Source organism: Cryptomeria japonica, chromosome 2 (genome assembly GCF_030272615.1).
Source record: "Cryptomeria japonica chromosome 2, Sugi_1.0, whole genome shotgun sequence".
Classification (NCBI taxonomy): domain Eukaryota; kingdom Viridiplantae; phylum Streptophyta; class Pinopsida; order Cupressales; family Cupressaceae; genus Cryptomeria; species Cryptomeria japonica.
Window position 1 is genome coordinate 20,041,889 of NC_081406.1, and position 15,386 is coordinate 20,057,274.

Sequence of the window (15,386 nt, forward strand, 5' to 3'; positions counted from 1 at the left end):
TTTGGGGTAAGAGAGACTGGCATGCCTGAGAAGTGTGTGCCACTAGTGCTGCCAGACTCTCTATCTGTCCATCTTGTTTCAGTATTTTGTTGCGGGGGTCTCACTGAATGGTGTCCACTATCCAGCCTAAGATTGTATTCCGTTCTTTTTTATGTATCGTTGTGCTAGACCAGTATTGAGTCAGTCCCTTGGGCTATTTCAGGCCCTATCCCACGTATCTCCGAATTTTTTGAGATTGTATGAAAATTGAGTCAGACAACTATACATACCTACCAACCATTGTTCTCAGACTTGGAAATCTGCAAAACATTGTCCTACACATGAAGTTACCAAAAAACAAAGTCCATTTTGAAACTGATTTTCAAAACGTCCTTACATACTTGTGACCTAAGTCCTTGCATAGTCCCCACTTATGTCCTCATTATCGTCCTAAGTCCTTGCATAGTCCCCACTTACGTCCTCATTATCATCCTAAGACCTTGCATAGTCCCCACTTACGTCCTCATTATCATCCTAAGTCCTTGCATAGTCCTCACTTACGTCCTCATTATTGTCCTAAATTCCATGCATAGTCCTCATTCACGTCTTAATTATCATCCATAGTCGTTGCATAGTCCTAGTTTTGAGTACGCATTATCATTCTCATATACATCCTTGTCTAGACCTCATATACATCTGTCTTAGTCCATCATCATTTGCATAATCATCCTAGAAAGTCATACCCCAAACGTCCAAAACACAATCAGAGGATCAGTCAAACTCAACCTCAACTCAAACAAGTTGGTCAAGTTCAATCAAACATTGTCACATTCAGAGAAATGGAGAAAATATCTTACATTTTGTGATCCTAGGTCCAAACTAAACAAGAAAACATCATGGATTCTAATTATACATTTCGTAGGGAAGGTGGAAGATTCATCCCTTCCATTCCTATTCCATTGCCATCCATAGAAATATTAGCTCAACAAATCAAAACTTTGCAACGACAAGTGACAGACATGGCTAGTCCTGACAACCATAGGGGCTGGTTAGAAAATATGATGAGAGAAGATGGCCACGAGGGAATCAGTATCAGACCAACATTCTTATTCTTGTGAGACCATTCAAACATGCCAACCTTCATTCTTCAACAAAATCGTTCCTACCTCAGTTCAACCCAACATTCAAAGTACCTCTTTCAACCAAAATCAAACCCCATTAAACCAAAGTCCAAATCACAATTCATACCAACCTAAAATTCAAACCCCTTTCAACCATAATAAAACCCTATTCAACCAAAGTCCAAATCAAAATTCACACCAACCCAACATTCAAACATCTTTCAACCAAAATCAAACCCTGTTCAACCAGATTCCAAATCACAATTCATTCAACCAAAGTCCAAATCAAAATTCATTCAACCAAAATCAAACATCTTTCACCCAAAATCATACTCCTTTCAACCAAAGCCCAAATCAACCATATCTATCCACCATTTCATCATCCCCTGAAGTCACGCAAGACCAATCCACACCATCTCTATCTAATAACATAACATCCCAAGGGGTATCCATAGCACAAAACCAATCCAATCCAAGTCATGATTTAGAGAGTCTCATTCAAAATCCTTTCTCATCAAGTCAAAAGGTTGAAACATTCCAACAATCTCCCATGCATTTCCAAACTCCTTCCCCGTGTCAAGATGATGATCCAAAATCAGAAGAAATGAGTCCTGAAGCAAATAAAGATCAAGAACAACCACTTCCATCCTACCCAATTTTTGATCAAGATCCCACCGACCAAGAACCTTATGATGATCCCCTTTCTCTTTTCTATTCCATTCATAATTAAACCCTTTCATCTCAAGAACAAAGTGTCCTTTCAAGTCCCATCCAACATTCACCTCCTAAACAAGATCAAGACATCCCTTCCATCCTTCCTGATAATCCCTTTCCAAGACAAGATCAAAGCATACCTTTACCTTTATGTCCTAAACAAGATCCCATTATTTTTCCAAATCTTGATCAAGATCCCTCCATCCCTTCATCTCCATGTCATAATCCTCCATGTTCTTCACAATATTTCCTCTCAAATGAACTTGTCATTTCTCCTCATGATCCCAATACCTCTACACAAGTTGTTCACAAACCACTTATTAATGAAATCACCAATCCAGATCATACTACACATAACAACTTATCAAAAATTGTTTCATCATCTTGTTCAAGCACAATCATAACACCAGTTAATGAGATCAACACCTAGTTGAATTCATCATCCTCTTCAAGTGCAACAATAAAAACAGACATAACACCTGCTCATGTCACAACTTCGGAACTAGAATCAATTTGCCTCATACATCCACACTTGATAGACTAGGGGCAAGAGAATCTACCACAGTTGCATTGCTTTGAAAATGATAATGCTATAGCTGAATTCATGGCTTTCAGAGCTATATTTCCTTACAATGATCCACAAAATCCAAAAAATAAGAAAATCAACATTGGAGATGTTGAACGTATACACTTAGTTGAGTCCTTATATCCTATTGAAAAACACATCTTTATCCAACTCTTCAAACAAAGACCAATGAACTACCTACATAAAACTCTCTGATCCTATGAATGACATGCACCTTAAAAGATATTATATCTAAGGGTTGGGTTAGTTTAGGTTTTACTTTCCGTATTGCATCTCATTTTATACAAAACATTGCATCACATATAGTTTCTTTTTCAAATATATTGCATTTGCAAAATTTCTGCATTTTCATATATCAGCATCAATAAAACAAGGCAACGGTTTGAGTTTATCATTTGTTTGCATCCTAAGGAAAACAAGGGTCATTTCCTTTCTTAGATATTCAGACATGAAGTCTTTGAGGTTCTAAAGTCATTCATTCTCAACATTACCCTGTGATGACGCTTTACTTATGGTTGGATAATGATTTCACTATTTGAGACTTGTTAACCCACAATCTATCAATTGCTATATCTCACACATTAAGAAGATCTCTAATTCATTCTAGACACCTAGTTGATCATATGACTAGTGAAAAATCTAAAATTCTACTTCAGCGCCACTATAATTGTCATACCCAAGTAGGTTTCATTACTTACAAGTCAAGGCAAGAAAATAAAAAGAAAAAGAGCTATGCCAAATATCCATCTAAAGGCAGATAGAGAAATGATATATAACTGAAATATCATGTATACAAATGCGATAAAAAAGCTTGACTATGGGAACATACAAGTAACTCGATCAGGGCTATGAATGCCTACTGACAATGGAGCAATATTTGAGAAATTAAAGTCTATAACCTCGTCGGAGCTCTCAAGGCTTGCTGGCAGCGAGGCTCTATTCAGGATGCTTTTGAAGTTAGAATAATCCATGTAGCTAGTCGTATAGGATGCTAAGGATCTTTAGTGAACACAAGAGCATGAATTAACTCATCTGCACACACATGGGCAAAAGAAGATCAAAGTTTCAAGAACCAATGGGGAAGTTTTCTGCGTCTCCATTTGTAAATCCTAGTCACTAAGTGTGTTGAGATGAATGATCCCAGGGACCTTAGATATTGATTGATCGCTTATCTATGAAATTATTTGCACCTCTATTTCAATTGGTGTATTACAAATGCAAAAACAAACACAGTTAACCTTGTTCGAATAGGAAATGCATCTTCATCCTGCATGTTGCATTCACGTATGTCATGTCAAAAATTCATTTGTCTCCACATACGTTGTGCAGATCATCATCTCATATAGGTCTGCACACTGGGGGCATAAATGAAAAAATCCTAAAAATTAGGTAAAGTCCTGAAAAAATCCTAAAAATCAGATAAAGTCATGAAAAAATCCAAAAAATAATATAAAGTCCTGAAAAAATCCAAAAAATCATACAAAGTCCTGAAAAAATCCTAAAAATCATATAACGTCCTTCAAAAATATCCAACAACATTGAAAAATTTAAAAATACCAAAAACATTCAAATACAATCTTGAAAAGATCAACCAAAAACATTCAAATACAATCCTGAAAAGATCAACCAAAAACATTCAAATACGATCCTGAAAAAATCAATCAAAAACATTCAAATATCGATCTACAAAATCCAAAAACATCGAAAAAGCTCTTGGAAAAGAACTAAAAATTGAAAATCAATCAATCAGAAAAACTTGCTATAAAATGTCTCTTGAGAAACAAATACCCTAGCAGATATCCAACAAACACTTCACACGAAGTTAACAAAGGATACGACTATCCAGTCAAACATTTGTAATCAACTGATCAAACTGTCTTATCAATCGTATCATATCCATATCAAAGTGATCATTATCTTGTCTTAAACAGAAGAGGATACACTCGAAATCAGACAGGTCAGTCTTAAACGGGGTCCGCAACTTTCTGAGATCAGACATTATCAACTATCACATCAAACAACTAAGAACGAAGGCACAAGGTCAATATAGCTGCTGAATTTTGTCCAGGTCAGTCTTTATCTTTTATCATTTGGTGACAGATAGTGTTCCTATGCTACTCAAGGATGTCCACAAGTGACTAGAGGAGCCATGATGGGCATTATCTTTTTCTTTGTTTGCTACTAGTTTACTACGTGTTTGTTTCTTCAATGAGATATCTTTACATCTTGGTTCCTTATACCCTGATGTGCTAAGCTTCATTGTTCAATAATAAGGCTCAGTGATGAATATATATTGACGCAATAAAATATGTGACACAGGTTCGTGATTCATTCAATTTTATTCTCATCTCATCTGTTTCTTGATAATCTGTTGATTTCCCATCTTTCTAAATCATTTTCTTATCATCTCATATCAATCATCTTCAATTGCTTCTAATTCTCATCTAACATTATTCTATTTCATTATAAGGTTCATTCTCTCATATTCTATTCCATTATCATCTTCATATCACCTATCTTTATCTCTAATCAACTAACCATTCTTCTATCTTTCATCTCATATTCTTCTTTTTTCGAGAGATCATTCATATCTTTAATGCACAAACAATCTCTCGAGGGGGCATTACACCCTAAGTATCACCGGGGCATACTGGGGCAAATTTTTTTTAATTTTCTTTGAAACAATGTCATTCTGACATTGTCTCAAAGAGGGGCAAATGTAGACACCTAAAAATGTCTCATTGATCATGTCCTAATTATTCCTCTAATTGATTAAATAATCTTTATTATTTAATTTATTTAATTAATCTATTTCTTCTAATTTCATATTTCCTCATCATATTATTAATTATTCCGTTTTCCTATTCATTAATCATTTTAATCATTTTCTAATATTAATTAAATAATTATTATTTAATTAATTGTGATTAATTCCCCAATTTAAATAATCTTTATTATTTAAATAAGTTACTAATTATTCAATTTCTATCTCCAATCATCTAATCATTTAACCCTCTTCTAAATATTAATTAAATATTTATTATTTAATTAATTATGGTTTAATCCTTTAAATTAAATAATCTTTATTATTTAATTAAATTCCATTTCTAAAGTAATTAAATAGTTTCTTTAAATTATTTAATTAGCTAATTAATTCTTCTAGTTCCCCAAATTCTAATTTCATTTAATTTCTTATTTCTTCTAATTTCTTCTAATTTCTTCCAAATTCAATCACATGTGCATGAATTCAAAATTCAAATTGAAAATCAAAGTCAAGTTCTAAATATATTCAAATGCTAAATTGAATTAATAAATTCAATTATTTGAATAATATCTCATGCAAAGATTAAATTAATAATCTAAATCTAAATGCAAGCACATGCTAAATTAATTAATTCAATCAATTAATTAATTAAATCATTTATCTCTTCAACTTCTATTTCCATCTTTCAATTAGCTTTTTCTAAATTGAGCTCTCTGTGGCATCTTCTTTATTTCCACCAATCATTCTTTTTCTTCCTTCAGTCAACTTTTTCTCAATCAGTTGACTCAATTAATATATTCAATCTATTGAGTTTCACTCCTACAATCAGCGGTTCAACTATCAACTTGCATTTGAGCTCACCTGAGTTCACACCTCTTGATCAATTTGTCCCACCTTTCAATCAATCTTCTCCAATTATCTATACATTGAACATCCAATCTCCATTTTCAACAATCACGAACTTTGAATCTTTGTGTCACTTGCAGGTTACCAACGCAATATCTGAGAGCCATCATACCACGAAGAGGAGAAGAGCAATGGAAGCAATATGCAAATCTTGGAATAGGGAGTTTTATTTGAATTGATTTATAATTCCTATTTTATTTGATCTTGCATCATTTCATTGTTAGTTTGTTAAATTATTTGATTAGAAGGGATTCGTGATTTCCCTAGTTTATAATTGACTTTGCTTTGTTAATAGAAGAATGAATTTTGCATCCCACATCGTGTACCCGTTATGTGCATGCAAAAACCGTGTTGCCAAAAAAAAAAGTTCATCAATAGACCTGCATTTTCAAGACATCCTTAATATACAAGTAACAAACTTGATCATTAAGGTTTAATGATCATTGTTCGAAATGAAATGCATGATAAAAAAAATAAGGCACCATTAAAGACCTACTACTCAAGTGTGTCTGAAGGGTCATCTCTTTGTTTAAGAGTATCCAGTATTGCTTCATGATCAGCAGTAGTCACTGTCCATAGCTCTTTGGTCTTCGGTTTTGCTTGATGCTTCAACAACTTAACATTTGTTGCTATAATAAGGTGTGAATACATTATAGTGGTTTTGTGTCTCTCATAGTCTTCAAATGTAGGTATGCGATTCATTTTAATCATGTATGTTCACAACCAAGTTCTCACAACAACAACTGAACCTGTAGGATATGTGAACTCATCATCATCTGTCACTGGTTGCGTTAGCTTTTGTTTTCCCTGTACACATCGTGCCAAATAATATTCTAATCTCTCTTCATTCTCTTGCGGTGCAACAACTACAAATCATGTCCTGGTTGTACAAGATCTGATAGACGATCATACTCAAGTGAACTTTCCATGTCATCGTTTGACAATGATATTGTTTGAGATAAAGAAGTTAGATAGTGGGGAACCCACATATCAACCCACTCACTTGACTTGCACTGATCCCAATCACACCGAACACAACTCTGACAAAAACAAGCCAACGCTCATGTCCAAATGGTCCATGTACTTGCATCTGAGCTGAGAAATGAATGCATCTTTGAAGATTCTTTAATTGTTTGACAATCCAATCTATCTCCCACTATTCCCTCCTCAACCAACCAAAAGAATCTGCTCACTGCTGAATCAAGAGTACCTCCATGTGACAATGCTAAACTACACCAATCAACAATACAACGTGCATCAAAGAAATTTGCACCTAAAATCCTCAATTTCTCCTTAATTAGAGCTCTCTTCAAACATGCACCTGCTCCATCATGCTCTCCCTTCCCATGCCCTGCCTCAAAAAAAGACCAAATATGAGGTATACGCCTCTCCACATGCATTCTACTCAACCAATAAAACATACGGGCATTCTTGAATTGACCCGTACAGTTATCTAACCATATTATATGTCGGTCAATTGCAAGAACTCAAAACAAATCTCGAAAGAATGTTGCACATACTCGAAGGAGTGTGATCTATCATCACTCATATAAAAATGATACTCCCTGATTATCTTCTTGTCCTCTTTTGTACTATCAGGAGCATGTCTATATGTAATGTGAACAAAAATAGCAATCTGGACTGAATTGTAGTACTGAGACTGTACCTCATTTTGTGGTTGCAATGTATTGTTCTCTGCAAAATCAACCATTGATACAATAGTACCAATCGGGAAAGAGTTCTTACACATCCTAAACTATTGATCCAACCACTAAGCCCTATGGGTGTGCCTTGCATACTTGTAGAAAAGATTTTCCTTAAAATCCAAAATAAAATCAGCAATACTCACTTCTCTCGAGACTAATTCGCATCCAGAACCTTCACCTCCACTCTTCAAAGTATATTTCACTGTCTCGTATCTTTTTTTCTCAACATAATTATTTCCAAACTCGTGTTCGCTGCCCTCATGAAAACATGAAACAAACTTTGACAACCCACCACATTCTGAGCACTTCTCATTCAAACAATCATTTCTATAGAAATAGCAGCCATCATCTCTAGGGCATAAAAATAGATCTTCCAAGTCTCTTGATGATCTCGAAAATAGTATTGCACCACACTCCTACAACATCTCATTAGTATGCATCATAGAACGAATATGACATAAAAGTTCATGGTACATTGAAAACTCCACATGGTACTTGCAACAACAGGTATTGTGAATCTTAAGAGGAACACAATAAAATGGTTTCAAAGATTCAAAGGCCCTTTGTGATATTTGTAAAGTTGGATGTAATTCACAAAAAAAATTGTACAACATTGTTTGGCTTGATTCCAAGAAATGTTTGGGATGCGGTGTGCGGTCTCGGTTGCCGATTCTTAATTTCAAAACATCCTTTACATTGGGTGACACTCTAGAATTAGAGTGCCAAAATTGTTGAATCTCTTCCTTCACATTGTCAGTCAACTTTCTATCAACACGTGGAAGCCTCCCACCAAATGCCCATGTATCTTGTTGAAGTGGATCGTCAAGTCTTTGTCTTCGTGCAAGTGCTCTATCCAAAGTTTTACGGTTTATGTTAAAATCAACACAAGTTTGTCTCATTTGAAGAGCCTTCCTCAATTGATGGCTTACTAAGGAGGTTGTAATCACTCTTCGAGCGGCTCTCTTATCTCTTTCTTTGGTATTCTTTCCAATAGAATTGAGAGCGTCAAATAGATTTTTTGCAATAATAGAATTTCTCTCCATCTTCTTGTTCATACGAATCTTCAATTTGTTTAGAAATGGTCTCATCTTTATCATCTTTAGCAATTGAACAAAGAGTTGGCATTGCTCGGTCAATGTCTTAGTGCTAAAATTTTGGTTGAAAAGTTGTGTAGCCCACAACCGAATGGTTCTTGTTGACCTCTTGCCTTCAAGATTCGCAATAATGTTCTCATCGATTTCAAATAACCATTTTGGGGTTCTTGAAGGTCTTGGATTTGGAATTTGTCTTTCATCCATGAGAGGGTCTTCATTTCTAAAGTAATTAGGTGTTACATATGGTTCACTTGGTTGAGCAATTCCACCTTCAATGTTAAAGTTTTCCACATTTTCACCTCCTGTGTCAAAATTTTCCACATGTTGAGCATTTTCATTATCACTTTCAACATTTTCAACATTTTCAATATTTTCAATATTTTAACTTTCAAAATCTACATTTTCATTTTCAATAACTTGTGGCACATTTTCAAATTCAATTTCCTCTTCAGTTGAAGTAACATTAGCAATATTTAACATACCTTGTCTTCTCCTCCTATGATATTCTCTATCTCTTTCTCTATACACTTCAATTTGGTCATTTGAAAGTTTTCTTTTGCGTTTAGACTTTCGACGACTACTACTCCCCATTTCCCTCCACACATATGCTCCTTCGTGATTGAAAATGTAAGTTTTCACTTTAAGAATCTCCCAAAAGCACAAATTTGTCTCTAGATGTCTGAAAACCCATGATCCTCGACAAAAACAGAATATGCAAACTATGGGCCGTTGGAATCTACAAAATGGCCCACAAACCCTTTTTTCTTGATTTTTTGTACTAAAATCGGATATTGGATTTTATTAGTCATATTTAAGAGAGAGAGAGAGAGAGAGAGAGAGAGAGAGAGAGAGAGACCCCTAATGACATGATTTGGTGTCTTAAGGGGTCCTATGGTGTCGTTAGGGGTCATATGATGTCTTGGGACACCATAGGACCCCTTAAGACACCAAATCATGTCGTTAGGGGTCATATGGTGTCATAGGAGAGATTAGGGGAGAGATAGAGAGGGAAGGAGAGGGAGAGAGAGATTAGGGGAGAGAGAGAGAGAGAGATTAAGACATCATAGGACATCATGAACCCTTATGACATTAAGACATCATGAACCCTTATGAGATTAGGGGAGAGAGAGAGAGAGAGAGATTAAGATATCATGAACCATTATGACCTCTTAGGACACCATATGACCCCTAATGACACCATATTGGGTCGCTTTAGGTCATATTGTTCCTATGGTGTCTCAAGACACCATATGACCCCTATGGACACCATATGACCCCTAACGACACCATAGGACACCTTAAGACACCAAATCATGTCGTTAGGGGTCATATTGTGTCCTACAACCCCTTAGGACACCATATGACACCTAACGACATGATTTGGTGTCTTAAGGGGTCCTATGGTGTCGTTAGGGGTCATATAGTGTCCATAGGGGTCATATGGTGTCTTGGGACACCATAGGACCCCTTAAGACACCAAATTGTCGTCAGGGGTCATATTGTGTCCTAAGGGGTCATAAGACACAATATGACCCCTAACGACATGATTTGGTGTCTTAAGCGGTCCTATGGTGTCGTTAGGAGTCATATGGTGTCCATAGGGGTCATATGGTGTCTTGGGACACCATAGGACCCCTTAGGACACAATATGACCCAAAGCGACCCAATATGGTGTCATTAGGGGTCATTAGGGGACACAATATGGTGTCATTAGGGGTCATATGGTGTCCTAAGAGGTCCTAAGGGTTCATGATGTCTTAATCTCTCTATCTCCCCCCTAATATCATAAGGGTTCATGATGTCTTAATGTCATAAGGGTTCGTGATGTCTTAATGTCATAAGGGTTCATGATGTCCTATGATGTCTTAATGTCATAAGGGTTCATGATGTCCTATGATGTCTTAATCTCTCTCTCTCCCCCCCTCTCTGCTAATCTCTCTCTCTCTCTCTCCCCCCAATCTCTCTCCCTCTCCTTCTCTCTCTCTCTCTCTCTCCCCTAATGTCTCTCTATCCCTCCCCTAATCTCTCTCTCTCTCTCTCTCTCTCTCTCTCTCTCTCTCTCTCTCTCTCTCTCTCTCTCTCTCTCTCTCTCTCTCTCTCTCCCTCCCCTAAGCTCTCTCTATCCCTCCCCCTCCCTCCCTCTCTCTCTCTCTCTCCCCCCACTCCCCCCTCTCTCTCTCCCTCTCCCTAATATCATATACTAATTTATTTATAAATTAATATATTAATAAACAAATCTAATTAGAGAATTTACTAATTAAAATCAGATATTGTGTCCTAAGGGGTCATATTGTGTCTTACGACCTCTTAGGACAACATATGACCCATAACAACACAATTTCTCTCTCTCTCTCTCTCTCTCTCTCTCTCTCTCTCTCTCTCTAAAATATGACTAATAAAATCGGATATCAAATTTTTGTCATCGCCATTAATGTGGCAGTTCAATAAATAAAAGGCGGCAACAGGAAAATTTTTGGGGACTACAAATTTATATATTAAAATCGGATATCCGATTTTTGTAGTCAAATTTTCAAATTTCAAATTTCAGCTCGGGAATGCTTTGGTATTTGGATTGGAAGTGACAAGCCCAGAAAGTCAACTGAAAAAATGTGTTTTTCAGTATTCCTTGATTTTCCAGACTTTACACTGGTGGCTAACGACTTTTTTTGTAGCCAAAATTGATGAAACAAAAAGGGTTTTTTAAGGACATTCCCAGCTTTCCAACAATATAAGGCTTGTCTTATTTCGAGTTTAATAAATAATTATTATTTATTTTCTAATTGAAACCTGATTGATATACTGAATGAAAAAACACTCATAACTTTCAAACGGTATAACATTTTTTGAATCCAAAACATGCGTCACATCCTATGCTTCGTCTACTATAGGGAAAAAAAAAAAATTTAAAATCATAAGGTTTTGACCAAGTTAAGGTGGTCAGACGTAGGAGTTTCAGAATTTCTAAAAAGCTGTAGTAAAAAATTCATAAATAATTATTTAATTTATAAAAAAAAAATTTAAAAATGTGTCACATCCGGACATGAGTCTAATACTTATATTATAAATATTATAAAAAAATATTATGATTTGATTTTGATTAGGGTGGTCAGACATACGTATACTTCTTATTTTTTTCCTGAAATTTTAGTACCACTACATTGAAATTTGAAATTTTCATCAAATAGGATTTTTTTTCTTCCAAAAAACAACTAGTAGCTTAGAAACTACATTCAATTTTCTATATATTCTCTTCTTACATATTTTAAAAATAATGTTCACAACTTATTCAAATTTTCATGTCAAGTTGCATAACTTTGATTTTATGAAATTTCATTACCACTTAAGGGCCTATTTTGGCACACCATGATCCTGCACATACCCTGTTCTTGTGCCTATATCAATAACATCCAGTTCAGCACCCCACTGTCTCGGCTATAACTACTCAAACGAAGGATAAGCTACATGCAGTCTAATCACCAATCCTCAGTCTCCAACCTCCTTGTTGGATCAAACATAATATGCCATACCTGTAGGTACATCCTATCATTCCCTAAACTGCCTCTATACCCTCTCTAGTAGTTGAACCTCAATAATACTCTATCTCATAGTGGTCCTTACTATCACGTACCTCGCATGTCTTCAATAGGAAGATGATCATCATCATCTAACCAACTTGGGCAATCCCTATATGGTCTCCATGTAAAATCCTTCAGGCAGTCTAGTTGATGTCTCGCATACAATGTATGACCCAACGGTCCCTATGACAGTGCCCTATCATATCAATACACATAAGGTAGTCATGGTTGCACTCGTCTGTCTTGTATAGGTTTGTACACTACTATGTGCTCAAAAGCCCACACATGTAATAAAGTCAACCCACTGCTAATAGTTAATGTTGTAAGGAAGTTAAGTAGCGGAACAACTTCCTACACCAACCTTGAGAGGAGGGTAATTCAAAAACTTTTACAGATCGTTACAACAATTACATAACCTTAACAAAAATAGACACAACAACATGCATACCACAACACAGTGATTTACGTGGGGAAAACCCTTTCGGGAGAAAAACCCCACTCCAAAAGTCGCCCAATATATTATTCAGCAATCAACAACATATTACAATATACTTGTAGAGAAATTTGTTTGCAAGAGTACCACTAATCAGAGATTCAGAGGTAACTCAATAGCCATAAGACTTTTACACAAAACCTCTATCTCACGCACCTCATATATAGGAGATACAATACAAGAAACTGTCAAACAGTATTACAAAACCATGGGCTAAAACCACCCAATAAAGTAGAGCCAACCTTATCTCCTATCTAGATGCCCTATGACGTGTTGAAACACACATCAACATGTGTCCCTCCCTTTTACAACTCATTTATGTGTCTGATGCATTTTATATTTCCTATTTCAGGAGTGCAAACTTCCGGAGACCATAACTTGTGAGTCGTGTGTCCGATTGATGAACCATTTGAAGCGCTAGAAAGCTCGTGAAGTTCTCTATCACCTCGTAAATGTCTATGCCATTTACCCCCACTTTTCAATGCATTTAGGAGGGTCTAAAGTCCTCAAAATTAAGTTTAAACCTTTCATTGCACCCCTCCAAAATGGAAACTTTAATATCTTAAAAACTAGTTGTGATCTTGTGACAAAACTTTACCAATATGCTTATCTAGCCAACCAGAAGCTTTGGGGAGAATTTTGCACCATTTCATGCTCAAATGAAAACTTACTATAAATAGTAACCTCATGTAAATGCAAGGTCAAGACACCATTTTCCTAACAAATGTTTATCAGTATGCCACCTGATATAGATGAAAGTTAAACATCCCAAGCATGCATGGTCCCCACGCAAATATCGTACCCTTCACAACCATCTACTCTAGCACTCAACCCCATCCAATAGTGATTCCATATCCTCTCCTATTTGCTGCTACCAATCTCGCTATCACTACACTGATGACAGTCACCAACCTCAAATGTCGAGCTTCCATAGTCTTCCATCTAATCTCATAGTCGACAATGCATAGCTCGTCCTTGTCCACCTCAAACATTTGGATCAAAGCCTCTCTCCAAGTAGCAGGCTCATACACAACTAACTCTCCATGGATAGGAATCCTCAGTATTTGCCACATGTCCTCCACTATGATTGTCGCCTCTCCCATCGGCAAATGAAATGAAATCCCCTCAGAATGCCACCATTCTGCTAATGTGGCGATAAGAGCCCTATTCGCCCTTATCTCAGGCATGAAAGTAATATGATGTAATCCTAAATGCAATAAGTAATCTCTCTCATCTCAGTAGTTGATTAAATAGCGATAGGCATGAAGGCCAACTCTCACGAATCTATAAAGTCGGAAGATCAACCTACAAGATAGTGGGACACACATTGTGTTAAGCTAACCTTCTCCATCATGCCTTATTACTATTATCAATTATGTCTCAATCCCTATTTAGAAACCCTAACTTGGAACCTGAATTCGGTACCCTAATCAAGCACATGAGCATCAGCCCTAGTCAAACCTAGGTCAAACCATTCCTCATCCTAGTAAAAACCTAACCCTAAACCCTAATTATTATGCATGTTGACTTAGTCAAATGCACAGCGGAACCTACTCAACTATGTAGTATAACCTAGTCAATTGCGTAGTTTTGCCTTCCAACTGCGTAGTTGTAGCCCCCAATTGTGTATTTTTGTCTCTCAGTTGCACAACTCTTCCCTCAATTGCACATAAAATGCACCCAACTACGTATCTTTGCTCCTAGGCCCCCCAGCAAGCATCAAAAATGAAGAAATTAAACCTACAAAAGTGTCCTCAAATTAGAAATTAGAAATTAACAAGTGGGATCTGTGGTACATACCGTTGGTTCTACGCCCTCTAGTCGCTAGTAGCTCCACATGGGCTCACCACGATGATTCTTCCCTAGAATTTGCACCACTCCTACTAACTCTTCCTTGCTCCAAAGCTTCAATTCTTCCAAAAAAGACAGTGAAAATGAGCTCTTTTCACCCTCCCACCCCCTTTTATACCCCTCTTGCTTGCTTAGATTGACATGCACACACTCCTATTTGCATTGGTTGTTATCTTTTACACCTTCTCAAGCTTGTAACTTTTTTTTTACCTCTAATTTCACTTATGTTCATGATTTTGGCATCACTATCGACAAATTAACCTTTTTCCAAAAAATTTGGTCAATTTCTCGAGGGGGCACCCTTATAACCTGTCATACCCAGGGCATGTTTTAATGTGATTTTTTCTTCAATTTTCTTTGAAACAACATTCTAAATCACATTGTCTCAAAGAGGGGTAAAATGTAGACACTAAAATTAATCAACACCTGCGTTCTTTATTTTTAACCTAATCGCACATATAGTTTTTATTATTCACATGATCCTATCTCTCTTCTCCTTTCCCATTTCCTGTCTTGTTGATATTATTTTCTTCCCATTTCAATTTTGGGATATCATTTTGTCCTAAAATCCATCGTATTAATGTCAGTTTGTTCCCA